Source organism: Anoplolepis gracilipes, chromosome 10 (assembly GCF_047496725.1).
Source record: "Anoplolepis gracilipes chromosome 10, ASM4749672v1, whole genome shotgun sequence".
Taxonomy (NCBI): Eukaryota; Metazoa; Arthropoda; class Insecta; order Hymenoptera; family Formicidae; genus Anoplolepis; species Anoplolepis gracilipes.
The window spans coordinates 3,926,963-3,942,527 of NC_132979.1; the positions used below are offsets into that span (position 1 = coordinate 3,926,963).

The window sequence follows — 15,565 nt, forward strand, 5'->3', positions numbered from 1 at the left end:
AATTTTAATTATTTGGTAAGACTTTTTTAATACATTTTTATATATAAAAATTAAATTGACTAAAATTCAAGAATATATTAAACACAAATAGATATTACATTATATTATAAAAGCATAATTTTTACAAAACTGTAAGATTTTTTATTTTATAAATTTTGTAATAAAATTAAACATGTTCAATAATTTCAATTATTTAATAAATTTATCTTAGAAGTAAAATAGAAAATTCTGAGAGAGTGCTATAGAACGAAGCTTCAACTCAAAGTTATTATTATTATTGCAACATTATCCTTTATCATGTCAGTGTAAAAAATTATTTCAGAGAATCAATATTTCGCGTTACACGCTGCACTTGCGTGATAATTAAAAAATCTATACGCCATCCAATTTGTAAAGTAAAATATAAAAAGTACGTGAACGTGTGAGTGTGTCGATGATTAAACAAGGTATCCAGCATCGCAGCCGGTAATCTCGATTAAATTACGCGACACGGTGAAATATGCAACGAGCGTCCTGGAGTTATACATAATACATAAAAAAGAAATGAGACGTACCTATATACGAGAGAAAAGACTGCCTTTTTGCGACCTCTTCTTTAGTTTGCGCGCGCGGATTGTCGCGGCTGTGATCTCCGTGAGATATAAACCGGGTTTATTCGAAAAATCGTGACTTTTTCCCGACAGATAGAAAACCGGCAAGAGAAGATATTTCGCGACCCCATCTCTCTTTTATCGAGAGAGAAATTCTCAGTTAACCCTCTTCCTAACGCTCGCGAGAGGGAAATGGCGAGAGGTTCCTCTTGAGAAAGCAGCCTCTTCCTTGCGAGCTAGACCTTCCGGGCTTGGGAAATCGATAATCTGCCCTCCTTGCTTCCCTTAGCTTCCTGCAATTCTCCTCGATTTAGGGCCCGCGTCGTCTTCGCGCTCCAATGTTCAAGTGTGTCGATCGAGAACCCAATAACGTCGCACGTCGGTGGTTGATTGAGGGTATGTTCGCCGATACCTCTCGCTATATCTATGTTATCGCGCATTTCCGGTTTAACAGATTCCTAATATCGGCGAATTAACACGTTTTAAATTATGTTATACATTATTATTATTTAATTTATTGTATCATTATTATGCCATTTATATTATTATTAACTCTGTCTATTATTATGTTTTTTTTTTCAAATTTTTCAAATTTAAATTAAATTAGAATCAAATTTCTGATGACTGCTGTTTTATATTTGTAGATAGAAAAATTATATACATATATAATTGTTTATGCATAGAATATCGCGAGCCTTGTCGCAAGATGCGTTAATCCTTCGAGATGAAAATGGAGTGACAAGAGAGATTTTCGACATCATTGCGATGTATTACGTCAGTTTGAAATTCGCTGTCTCCATCACGCGAATGTTTCGTGCAGATCCTCCGTTCTAATGGCGGCCCTTTTCTGCTCATAAGTGCCGCACTTCCGGAACACGTAAACCGCGAAAATTGATGGAAGCTCGTTTCGCTGTCCGCCCGCGAAAAACCGAGTTTCACGTGAAATTGATAAATTTACGTGGAATTCGCGGAAACTCGTAATGTGGGACACAAACGACAACCTTGCTCCTGTTTGATAAACTTCTCGCTGCGAATTTATGAAGCCAACCTCCAAGAGTTTTCGCTTGCATAACATTTCGTGATGTCATGTATACACTAGAAAGGAAACGAATGTAAACAGGATGTTTCGTAAAGTTTGCATCTCGAACTTCAAGAGCATATTCATTGACAAATATGTATCTAAATCTGGCTTTGTTTGAAATTGAATAACAAGATGTTGCAAAGTTGATAAGATTAAAAATTATAATAAAAGTTCTTCACGCAAATTAAATTTTATCAGCTTCGCATATAGGATGTCTTAATTTTACAACATCATCTTCTAATTCTTTAAATAGACTTTATTTTAATAGAATTTTACTTCAAAGCTTTACTTGTAAGATTATAAGCTAGAAATTAAATGTCGCGATATATGATGCCATCGATATTCTTGCTAAGGAAAATCGATTCTAGAAAGATAAAAAAGTCTATAAATAAAAAATAATACGATATAAATAAAAATCTTGCAGGCAAATTTTTCTTTAGTAGTCAAGTGCCAGTTTCCGCGTTATTTCGGACGCAAAGCAATAAACATTTCTACATTTTTAAAACAAACTACCGCGGTCCTTTCACAGGTTACGGAGAAAACTGTTCTTTTTATGGCGTTATCAACCAACGACCATAAAACTAACAACCAACACGCTGGCCACGTAGGTGGTTCGAGTCATACGATGTTTGCCAACTCGTTGAATTTATCTCAATTCCATTAGTCCTCTCTAAATTTAGACATGAAGATCAATGCTTTGCAAGATTGCCACTGTAAATCACGGACGCAATCCTTCTTTTTCGAACGTTAATGAAATCAAGATGATCGACTTTGATGTAATTTTATCCTGCTTAAAGACTTGTTTACTGTAAGCGATTTTTAGCACAAGCAGATTAAATTGCCAAAAAATCTGTTCACGTTTCCAAATTGCTTATTTTCCTCGGCAACGCGATAAAATGTATTCTTTAATTTCCCTTTGGCGAAAAATTAATCCACAGAAAAACATTTTTGATTTGCATTTGCCAGAGAAAAAGAAACAAGTATGAGAATTCTTTCAACATGTTCTTTGAGAATCTAAAACAACTTTTAATTAAATAACTTTTAATAAATATTCAAGTAAAAGCGTCGAAAATACAATAGACATTATATATAGCTCGTGATACATATCACAAACACAAATAATATATTTTATGTCTTAACACAAAACACGTACGAAAAATTTGAATAAATCGGTCAGTTCAATTAAATATTTTCGATATTTCGCAATCGCAAACTCCAGAAAGAAATATTGAGCGGTAACTAGAACGTATTAAAAAAGCTTGGATTTTAATATCTTCAACTAAGTGTTTATTAAATTTGCAGTTGACTTCAAATTAAATATTCCGCGATATTCCTCAGATGAACACCAGAGTGCACAGGAGCGCGAAAAATTTCATTATTGCATTAAAAATACAATCGAATATTAATAACACAAGTCGCGCGTATAAAGAATGCGTAAAATATATCATAGTGCTAGAGAAAACTGCAAAATACAAATATATATATATATATATATATATATATATAAAGATAAATCTTAAATTGCAAAATGCAATCGAAGGTCCCTCGTGCATTTATGAAGCTACTTAGGATTTCCTGTCGACTTATCTTTTATATCCTATCGATGGCTGCGAGCAAAATTGTACTCTCGCAAGGTGACATTCTATAGACCCCTTATCGTTTCTTATCCGTCAGCCTGGCATGAGGGAACGGCGTCGATAACGTGGACAAAGAACGCGCGCGAACAAGAGATAAATGAGAACGGCGCAGAATTCGATTTCCTTCGGTTTTGCGCGTCGCCGGAAAGTATGCATGTAACGATGAAGGCGTAACGAGAAAGAGGAAGAAAGGGAAGAGGTACGGATGGTATTTACTTCGTCGTTATGGGTTGGCGATTGAATGGGAGCCCGATTAAATCGCGCTTGGGAACGCGACTCGCATTGATTAAAGCGACGAGCTGCCAGAAAGAATTTGTGCATCATCCGCGAAAAGCATCTACTCCGTCGGAAAATTTACATATGAATGTGTAAATATGTTGATTGTGAATCCGAAAGTAGACCCGTGACACGTCGAACAGTCGAGATCGATTATTCGGCCCAATTTTACGAGCGGATGCGTCGCGTTGACAAGGTAATCGATGTCACGATGTCGCGTCCGTGGCTTCGCGCTACGATTGTTCTTGATCGCGTTGCCCGACGATATTTGCGAACGGCGACCTATGAATTTGGGACAATTCGGTAATTGCCTGGGCCGGTTACCCGTTATTGCAACCGGGAATTGAAACCGTTACAATTAATGAATTTCAAATTCAGATACACAATAGACGTACGAAATTGAGCTGGCCGTTTCTGACAATGGAAACATCATATAAATTAACTTAAGATGTTTCTTTGTGTAAAAGCATATCTGTCTCTGCTGGTTTCATTTGTTCTTTTTCCTAAATGGAATTCGGCACTTACATATATATATATATATAGCCTAGCACAAATACAATCTTATATCTAACCATTTATATATACGATTCTTATATACTCTCATGTACTTTTTCTTGTATACTTGTGTGTGATAGAAAAACTTGCGCGAGGATAAATGATGGTGTACGTTAAGAGAGAAAGGACCAAATCCCTTGCCGTTCATTGTTCTTTCCGGATATTTTATTTTTTTACGTCACATCGTTTGTTATCAAACTGTCGAGTCCTGAGAAGTGGCCCGATGTAAGACTACAAAGAATTGATGTCTGCTGTGGATAATTAAGAGTTTATCCGTTCTACGTTCAAATAACACGCTCATCGAGTTTTTCATTTCGCGATATCATCAATTCAGCAAGGGTAAAAGGCGAACACAATTTTTCAAGAAGGTATTGCACTGGACAATTAATTTTAAAATATATATCGGAAAAAATAATTGGCTCGTTGCATAAAACTTTTGAAGTATTGAGAGAAAATAAACTAAAAATCTTATATTTTAATCAGGTTAAATACGATTTATTATCTGACCGCAGAGTATCGCTCATGATCAATTTACTGTCAATCTGTAAAAAGACGTGCATTAAATTTACCGATGTTCGTATCATTGTTCAATGTCAATAAAGATAGAAAGTCGCACGAATCGACATTTCTTATGTTTCTATATTTATTACGACAAGGCGATAATCGTCATTCTTTATATTCTGTTTGAAGTGAATTATTTTTTGAAATTTTTGCTCGTCATTATTTGGGAGAAGAATGTTTAATAGAAACAAGGAGCTATTTGACACAATTACAATCTACGATAAGATCTTAAGTTATTGAATCAGTATAAAAGAAACTTTATTAAATGTTAATGAGTTATTTATTTCTGTGTTTTATATAACAAGTTTATCTGCGTTTCGTGATTGTAGAATATTACATTTCAAAAGAGAAAAGTAAAAAATAAATGGAGAAATACAACGACAATCATTGTGTTACATTTTTTACGATAATTGGAAAGAAATAATTGTACAAAAAAGATGAATAAATTTACAGACAAATTATCAAACATTTCATACAATAATTATGATAAATAAAATTTGAATATATTAATTTGTCGGGTATATAAATTTCACAAATAGAACTTATTCGGTTGCAAAAAATGAAAATAATATATTATTTTTGAGAGGAAAGTATCCATTTCTCTCTTTTATAATTTATGTATTTACTAATAATATTTTCTAATAATTTTTGGAAACAACACATGATGACATTATGAATATTTAAATGATAAAAAGATGAAGGAATATATTTTCTTTCATAAATAAAAATAAATTTGATTTTGAAAACATAATTGTAATTGCTAACACTTTAATTTCGTTATAAAATTATATTCCTTGTCAGAGATAATTTTTTCTACAAAAATATTGAAAAAAATGTTAAAATTTTAAAATTATACTATTATAATATTTATTAATAAAGCATACTAGTAATCTACATTAATTATAATTTATATTATAATTTAAAAAAATTGTAACAATTTTGCAAAAACAACGTAAAGCATAATTTTATCTAAAAATCATATTACTTTATCACAATGTGTAATATTTGTACATAACATATTTATTCCGTAAAAAGTAATGAAACTTTTATTGAAGAAAGTCGATCAAAACTCATTTTTTACATGCAGATTAAAATCCGTTGCAAATGAAAAATCATCGAGTTTTTAAACTAAAAAATATCACATCTCTTACGTATAAATCTCAATTTTCAAAGTGGGTATTGACTCACGAGCGTATACGCGACAATGACACGGATTTACGATGAGAAAAAGTTTTGAAATGTAGTGCAAAAAACTGTAGGTAAGAAGCGAAGTCGCGAGATATTCGTCGCAGCTGTCAGGTCATTTTCCGAGATTTGCAGTGTGAATTTGCTCGTGTAACATGCTGGATGACGTGGTACCGACAACCTGCAAATATCGGAAGCATCTTCCATCGTGCCCTCTTTTCCCTTCCTAGCCTTCCACCCCTCTCGGCACCACTCATTTCTGCCGCTTCTACAAACGAGATGACGATGCCAAGAGCTCTTCAGGAATGGAGGCATCTACGACTCTTAGCGTGGAAACTCAAAGAGACGTTGTCGAGTCAGGGAAAAATATGATTCGTCGCTTTGATCAATGACTGTGTTATTTGTTTAAAATATCACATTGTTTTTTGCTTGGAATAAGATTTATTATTCCGTTTTATTTTTCCACTCACAATAAATCTTATTACTTATTAATATTTTATATTAACTTTCATATCTGTACACTTTTAAAAAGATTGTACGGTAATAAATTTGTTATACAAAAGTACAAAACTTAAAAAAAAAAGTTACACAGAAATTGGAATTCAAGTTAATTATTCTCTTGATTTCTCAAAGTGTCTTTTCAAGATACAGAAAGAAATATCTCTCGTTGTCATTTCTAAATGACGATTAATGGAACGAATATAACGTAAACAAATGACTACGTCGGATGAATAAGTGTGACGTGTTCAGATGAGGAAAAGAGAGATGAAACAGCTCGAGAATCGACTTAAAAGGAAAGGTGGAATTAAAACAGATAGAGTTGATGTTATAATTACAATGCAAATTTCCTTAAAATCGGTTTATGACGAAAACGCCCGCGTTCAACGCACGAAAAAGTTATTTGCAAATTAAATTTCAAATTAAATCTGCCAAGATAATAACCGAATATGTAAATTTTCAAATATCAACAAAACTATTAATAACGAGATTTAATGGGATAAAAGAATCTTATTTTTTTCTTATAATCATATAAACGAGACGTGCAACAAATAGCTCGTTGTGACACAATTGCGACATGAATTAATGATTGCAGAATCCAGAAATAAATGCAGCCTTCGGGTAGTCACAGAAATGAAAAACCGCACATAGAGAGTGGACGGTAGGGTGTTCTTGACGTCCGCGGGAAAGTACCGAATGGACGGGATTGTCGACGAAAGTTAAACGAAACTGTTGGGAAATTGCAGTCGTAGGCAGAATGTCGTGTGCAACGAGGACATCGTCATTTTTGCATCAGTCGTTATTTGTTATGAATTCATCGATCATATATTGTATCGAACAATGATATTCTAACAATCTTTAAGTCCAAAGAAGAGAAACTTGTGTAAAGGGTTGCCATGTATTTTCTAAATAGAATTATTCTTTTTTCTAAAGGATCTCTGAAGGAATGTGAAATAAAAGATTTTAAAAAAGGGTCTCTCACGTCTCTCCAAAGAGAGATAACTTTTTCAAAATAAAATTTCAAATACTTTATATAGTATGATTTTATTTAAATAAATCGTCTATGGTGTCATTCTTTTCCTAGCTGAAAATTTATTTCCACGATATGCGTTCGAGAGAAAAATGTCTTCCTTATTTTTCTGCCAAATCATTCATCCGTCTGTATATCGGAGAATATACAATAGAAAATTCATAAAAGCAAAGTAAAAGAATTTTCCTACTATAGAGGGTAAACCCTTGGTACATATTCACGATGCATCATTGACGGAAGTGAGCGGCTTTTCAGTGTATATATAATATATATAGTTGCTCGAATTGTAACAGTAGAACGTGATTTTTCTAGACAGAGAAATGCCATGTGTGTAGCGTATCTGTCGCCGTAAATCACGCATTACCGAAACGACCTGTCTGTCGGGCATGGTTGAAAAGGCAAAGAAAGAGAAAGCGAGAAAAATCGGAACAAACGGCATCGTATTTACGTGATATTTAGCAGGAGCGGTAGCGTTCGGCCATTCAAACGGAGAACACGGCACTTGTCCTCGATGGCGAATCAATTGTGCGTTCGTGGCCGAGGAATGATGCAAAATGCAAAATCTATCGCGCCCTGGCAAATTACCGGTCCGCCAATTTCCGGTTTGAAAATTAACGATCCTGTTTACGCGAAGAGCAACACTCGTCAACTCTCGCGTGCAATTAATATACGAGGTGTTCTTGTACAATCGTGTTTCCGGTCTAGCTTTTTATTATCCGAAAGGCCACTCTCTCGTTCGGAAATTCTTCCCCGTGTTGTTAAAACATTTATACGTAAATAACAAAACCTTGAAGTCTTGTAAAACTTGCGCTGTGGATGGAAGAGATTTCATCACGACGTAAAGGAGCGAACGATGTTACTGCGCGCGAAGTGAAATGACTTTGCTGCGTTCGATAAAGTAAGAATAATACGTATAGGTATAAGAGAGTGCAATCCTAACGTGTTCCGCGATAAGATGGATTTTATTGCGCGAACCGGCAAAGTGTATTGATTTCCTAAGTCGTAAATTATCCCGTAGGATTTGCCACGTGTCTCCGTCATTCGCTTCTTACTCTAAGTTCTAATCGCGGCCTTTTTATCGTCGCGATTTATACGAGCAGGTGCTTGCCAAGCTCGAATTATCTACGGAGAATGCACTCGCTTAATTCTCCACTTTCAGACTCAACGTTCCGTTTCCGGTTCGTCCGATCGTTCTCGATCGCATGAAATCTATATCGTTTGGCGAAGCTCGAAAGATGCGACATTGTATATAAAAATGCACATTAATGCATAACTTTTCGTAATAACGTTCAACTTTCGTTCATCTTTATTAATAAGTAAACATGTAATCACCTTGTAATCACCATCGACAAACAATCATACGCTCCAGCTTGACAATTTCTATAGTGCAATTTTCTTCTTCGCGACACTCGGAGCGAAAAGGAGAGTAATTGAGCGCGAAATAAGGTATTTATACGCATGACGAACGTTTTCTCGCGAAAGGGACGCTCGTAAACTCCGATACGAACAAACTATAATTAAACGCTCGCGGGCAGTTGCGGTCAAATTTACATGTAATTGGGATTAAAGTGTTTCGCGACTGGAGAGACTGGAAAAGGTGACGAGAGGAGACGGCAACGATAGTTTTTGTACGACCTAGGATGAAATATTCGCTATAGGTTTTGTCGACGTTCGCTATTGATTTAAACCAAACGTCAATGTATGCGTCCCTTTTCTTCGTGAAAATACGTACATATCGCTTAATTCTGCATTTTCTGCTAATTCCCACTATGTTTTTCGTTCCTGGGGATTTATTTAAACTTGATCATGCTTGCGTTTTCAATATTAATTGAGCCACGAGATGTTTCATTAATATTTTAATGAAATTGATAATTTTATCTCCACGGTATTACTTAATAATGAAATAAAATAAATCGTGACATTTAATAACGAAAGCATTAATAACGGATCCGGTATTGGTTGTATTTTACCTGTATCGTTGCCAGAACATTTGTAATTATTCTCGCGCAGTGTTTACTCATAAATTAACGTGTCAATGCGATACCCGACATAGCAACGGACGAACAATTTCGTCGATCTGTTTCGAGACATTTACGGAATTCAATTTGGAAGAAGTGACAGAGTACAGGCGTAAACAGGCGAAACATCTGCACTATTTATTCGAGAATTTTGATTAACATTCCTATTTTAAACGCAGTAAATAATCTTGACATATTAACATAGTAAAATATTATCGTACGTTAATTAATTATTGTTTAAGTAACTCAGTTCACATTAAACTATTAAAAATTTCGTTACCCTTATTCTATATCTAAATGTCTCTTGATTATTTTGATCACATTTATATTAAACTTTGATATCTGGCGGAATTAATCAATAACAATACGAATTAATCAAATTTGTAATTGCCATGTATATTATAAAGATTAAAAAGATATTGGTTGTAAAACTTGATATGATTGTACGATATTGATTTTTCTATAGCTAAAGTGTACGGTTATAAAATATTGCGATATGTGCACCATGACAAAAATCGAGATAAGGAATTTATGGCGGATTATATTAAAATAAGGTTGTTTTTTTTTATCGTGCGATTGTTACCAAAGAAAAGACGAAACACATTCCGACTGTTTATACATGTAGTCGATTTTAGAAAGGTCGGCGAATTAGCAGTAAAACGAGTTATCAAAATACTCATGCCAGTTGTAATACGGGAAAGCTCGCGGCACAGCTTGCGGCGGCGCATGAACCAACTCTTTCATAGCGGTTTATATTAGATTGCATCCGATGCATTGCGCTTAACTGACCTAGACACTTGTGATGCTCGAAATGTAAAATAAAAAGTAAAATAAAATAAAAACAGTATTTCAAGCGGATTATATGTGGATGAGAGAGATGAAGCTTTTTATTGCGAAATTTACACGACTGCAACGGGATTACACCCGCAATTTATTCGTGAGATAATCTTTCAGCACTGCATAGCGATTGTTCATTTTGCCCTTTCAGTCGCATAGCAAATGAATTTATTTACGTTAAAATATTTGCGATATAACGAAAAAATAGGGATGTACGAGAAAAATAGAGGAATAGAAAGATATATACAGAAACAAAAAATACGCAGAGAGTGAAAAAGAGAGAAAGAGCATATATTTATCGTTAATGATTTAGCGCGTCATTCCAGCGTTCATTTACAACGTCGAATTTTACAGCTGTATTTTGAAAATCGTATCAGCATCGAAATGTCGATGCTGGTTTTTCAATCGAATCTCCGGCAAAGCGGATTAACAACATTCTCTATAAGCGCTTGAAATTGTTGAAGAATGCCAAAAATTTCGGATTTGTATGTAATGTTGCTCGACATTTCGCTCATCTTTACATGAAACTTTATTTCGGAGAAAAAGTACAAATAATTTACAGTAATTGCTATTTTCTCGTTATATTAAATAAATGCACAACGAGCTTCATGTAGTATTACAACAAACGGAAGAGAAAAGAAGCTTATTCTCTGTATTATATAACTTGCTTAATTTTCTGCTACAAAGACAAAAGTTGTTTTCACTGCATAATAAATAATTTTATTAAAAGTACTTATTATGCATCGTAACATAATTAATAAACGAGGAAAAGGGAATAATTTAATTTCCAATGTGATCCATTTTCGATGAAAAAGTTCAATACTTGTTACAATCTTAAATTTAGCAGAGAAAAATATAAAAAGAAAATAGAATTTACTATTTTTTAGAATTCAAATTGTGTTTCACGTATATGAAAGTTTCCGCGAAATAGTTGAAAGCCAAAAGAATGCAAATATTGCGAATATTGCGGTCGCGCCCGAAATTACGCTTCTCAGCTCGATTTATGAAAGCGAGGTGAAAAATGTGAACAAAAAGTTAACTTTCCGGATCGTAGGGACGACGTCGTCTCAGCATTCTCACGTCACCTCGAAGCTTTGCGAGAAACTTTCCCCGGGGAAGCTCCGTGCCATTCGCAAGCGCAGCTGCGACTTCCGCGAGAGCACGCGTCGCGTAATCTTCTTGCCTCGAATGTTGAATATTCTCGACGCGCCGTAGAATTTCGCGAATCACAATTTGTTAAGAGATGGCAGAACAATTTGCGCGTCTAACTACGGGATACGGATTTTGTGTTTACCTGTTCTAATTGCTAACTGTATCACACAAAATCGCTTAATTTTAAATAGATTGTACTAGTGAATTTTGTATGCCTCAAAAATATATTATATAGGTAATAAAAATTATATAATATATGAACTTGACGTATTTCTTTTTAGACGTTAAAACTCAGCTATTCTATAAAAATATTCACTCAGAAATCATGTGATCTTTGAGATTTCATCACGTATTATTTTCGATTCCTTAAAGTATAAATGCCGAAAAATATATTTCATTATTTAGTTTATATAATTTAAAGCATGTAAATGTAGATTTACATTGTGTAATAATTGTTGCATTTCTACGTTACGATTGAATCTCAGAATTTAATGGTTCGAATTTATGTAATTCTCGCTTCGCTAATTTTCCTATTCCCCGTGTTGAATGTGTCCGCTTGCCGAGGGTCTAGCGAATTCGACTATCAGCAGTGCGGAAGAGCGATTTTATCAACGAAATAAGCCGTCCGCATTCCCATGGTTCCCACGAAAGCGGGGACTTAATAAAAGTTCAATCCGATATCGACGCGCAGAAATAGCCGCGAGCGGCGATAAAAATGTAACCGAGCACAAAATATCAGCACATCGCGGCCTTCCCTCGTTTCCCATAACGGCGTAGGACGTGTTAAGTAAAAAGAAAAAAAAAAGAAAAAAAAAAGAAAAAAAAATCGTCTCGGGAACTCGAGAAGAAACTGTAAACTTGCGCGTTTCTACGCTTGCAATCGCGCCCTCCTCAAGGGAGCTTTTGAGAAAACTCGGTGTGTTTTTGCTTTCACGGGGCTACCGTGGATAAATCGGTGATTCTGACGAAAATCTCGTTTCAAATCACCTCTACAAAAACAAATACAAGACGGTACCAGACTCACAATCAAATCTTTTTCTGGTTGTCCGTCCTTCGATCTACATATGTATGTGCGGCTTTTTTATTGACCGACATACTTATCAACAAACGTTAGTCAGTGGTTTTCGGTCAGTTTGATCAAATATTTCTTTGTATACACATATATATATATATATATATATATATATATATATATATATATATGTGTGTGTGTGTGTGTGTGTGTGTAATTAATTAACAATGGACAAAAACAATCGAAATAAATTAAGATATAATCATTCTTGCATTGCATTTCTGAATTTCTTCTTTTTTTAATCGACATACATGATATACATATAATATATACGAAGGGAAATTAAAAAGAAACAGATTCTTTATTTAATTACTGCTAGATCAACATAAAGGAATTGGAAACTTTATTTTCTGTCTTTTATTTATATAAAAAACATTCGTATAATAATAAAATAAAAATTAATATATAAATAAATATTAACACATAACAGATTTATGTAAATAATCGCAATTCAGAATCAATATATCAATATTAGCAAAGAATTTTTAATATTATTTGAACAAAATTTAATTAAATGAAAAATATTTACGATTTAAAAAACTCATTAGCAGAACCTATGTGATCACGTTTATATAGACTAAAAATTAAAATAATTTTGTTCAACAAATTTTGCAATAGAAAAATATACGAAACCGTATTGGTCTATTTGCTCTTTAGATTTTCTAAAAATGGGCTCCAATTCCATATTAATTTTTATATTATATAGAATTTCTATATATTATAGAATATGTAAGTTTATGCTACATTTTATTTAGTCAATATATATAATCACAATTATGTATTATTTATTACTAATATTATAATTATTTATTATTAAATAGTAGAACTTTTTAAATTAGTAACTGTACAATAATATCAATAGATTTGTCATAGCGAATATTTTTAAATGCGCTCGAATCGATTGTTGCATCGTGAACAAGGATGACAACTCAAACACATATACAAATAAACGCCTTCTCTATATACTATTAAAAGAAAAACTAAAAAATATACGTGAAAGAAAAAATGCGAAAGAATGTCAATAGAGGATGTAACGAATATAAATAGAGATATAAATGAGAAACAAAAAAGCGCGGCAAGATGATCGAAGAGTACCACGAGTACTCTCGGGTTGATACTTACGTATAAACTTGTATAAACTTTCATCGAGTAGAAATGAAGTTTACTTAATACACTTTATTCTTACCAACGATTATCTTGCTTATAATTTAGTATAATTTAAACTAAAGATAATATAATATATGATAATAAATGTTATATTATTTTAATATAATTTTTACAGAGTATCTTAGATTTTTCGTATACTTTCTTTTTATATGTAAATTTTAAAACCGCTTTGTGAAATAAATATACAACATTATGCATTATACATATATACAGGCTGAAGGCTTTCAGGAAGAATAGTAAATATTTTAGGAGATGGTAGTATGGACTATTCCAAATAAGAATATTAAAAAAGTTCATATAAACATGTGTTTGTGTCTAATTTTCAATGAGTGTGGAGATACAGCTGTTTGAATGTTACGCATAAAAAGCCAAATTTCAAGAAGTAAAGGTCTGTGGATCTTGGTGGTCAATTAACGTGACCACTGCTCGCATTATGAGGGTACTACCCTCATAAAAGAATGCCAAGTATCTTTACACCCATTCACCTCTTAAAATATTTACTATTCCTCCTAAAATATATCCTGTATATTGAAAATCGAATTTTATTTAATTGTACTCTTTCAGGAATTTGGTCAAATCATTTATTTCAGTGATTACGAATGTAAGTTTAAGATGAGCAAAGTTCATTGTTAAGTCAAGTTATTTAGAAATGCTAATGAATGCGGTTCTTTGGTTCCAAGTTGGTTCACGTTTTACTAAATGCTGTAAACTAACGTAGAGCTTTCACCGGAAGTGAATTGTATATAAAATCAAGAAACGGCTGCAGAATCTCTGCAGCATTCGATTTTGTTTGAAACGAAAACATTTTGAGAACGCGCGTTAAATTTTCAAGACAAAGCAGGTATCTACTTTCTCTTTTTATCCGTTTTCCTGCTTCTTTCTTGTTATTCTTTTTGCATTTTTAAAGAGTCTTGATTTTTTTATTATTTTTGCAACACACGATTCACAAAGAGAATATTTTGTTGTACATAATATTTATTTAAACTCAAAAAATGTAATAATAAATTAATGGAACATTTATCAGCAAATTTTAACATGTGATAAGTTAATTTGATAAATGAGATAAAAAATAAATAAAGAAAATAATGAAAAAAATAAATTTAAATTAAAAATGGATGAGAAAATTAATATACTATGATTGTAACGTATTACAGATCAAAATGAAAAAATAGAATTATACCCAATATCGAAAATTAAATATCACAAAATTACATTTCAATATTGACAGTTACTAGAAATTGAAAATAAATATCGCTTCTCGTGAAATTTAAAAGTGACGAAATAAAAAAGTAACGAAATTTGTATATATTTAAATGAAATTTTTTATTTAAAAATAGGCGTTTTATTTTTGTAAGGTAGTGAAATAAGGCGGAACATGTTGAAATGTTTCAGACGTCGAAAACGCGGAATTGACTTAAATCGCAACGCGGTTACATGAAATATCGTGAGAGAAGCTTTCAAAACGTAGCATAAAGTGCTTTTACGGATATACGAATGGCTTCTAGAACTCTATTAAAAATTTTATGAACGCCCTTTCGAATACGGACATTTTTATCAATTCTTATCACTCTATTCTTCCACCATTCTTCTCTAGACTGACATTCAAGTTAATTTCGATTAATTCAATTTTTCAAAGAGACGAGACCAGAAAGAAGTACTATTTATTTTGTAATATTCAACGACCAAAGTAGATGCAGTCGAAGAAAGAAAGGGCGTTTAAAGGAAAATCTTGAGAAAACGCGTGATTTTGTTGACACAAACCCGGCATCAATCGGAATAAATGCAAGACTGTGAAAATGATTGCAGGCGATAGAGAAGAAAAGCTTTTAAAATGTGAGAGCGAAACGTGAGCGAATGGTCAAGCGAAATCAATCTCGAATTTTCTCTTTCTTGAGAGTAATGCCGT

General features: G+C 33.2%; 1 protein-coding gene across 9 annotated transcripts in view; it reads right to left on the bottom strand.

The window, feature by feature from the left end:
- The window catches only part of Trpgamma (Transient receptor potential cation channel gamma), an 81,527-nt gene that overhangs the window by 46,340 nt on the left and 19,622 nt on the right, over positions 1 to 15,565 (bottom strand). The window lies entirely within an intron of this gene.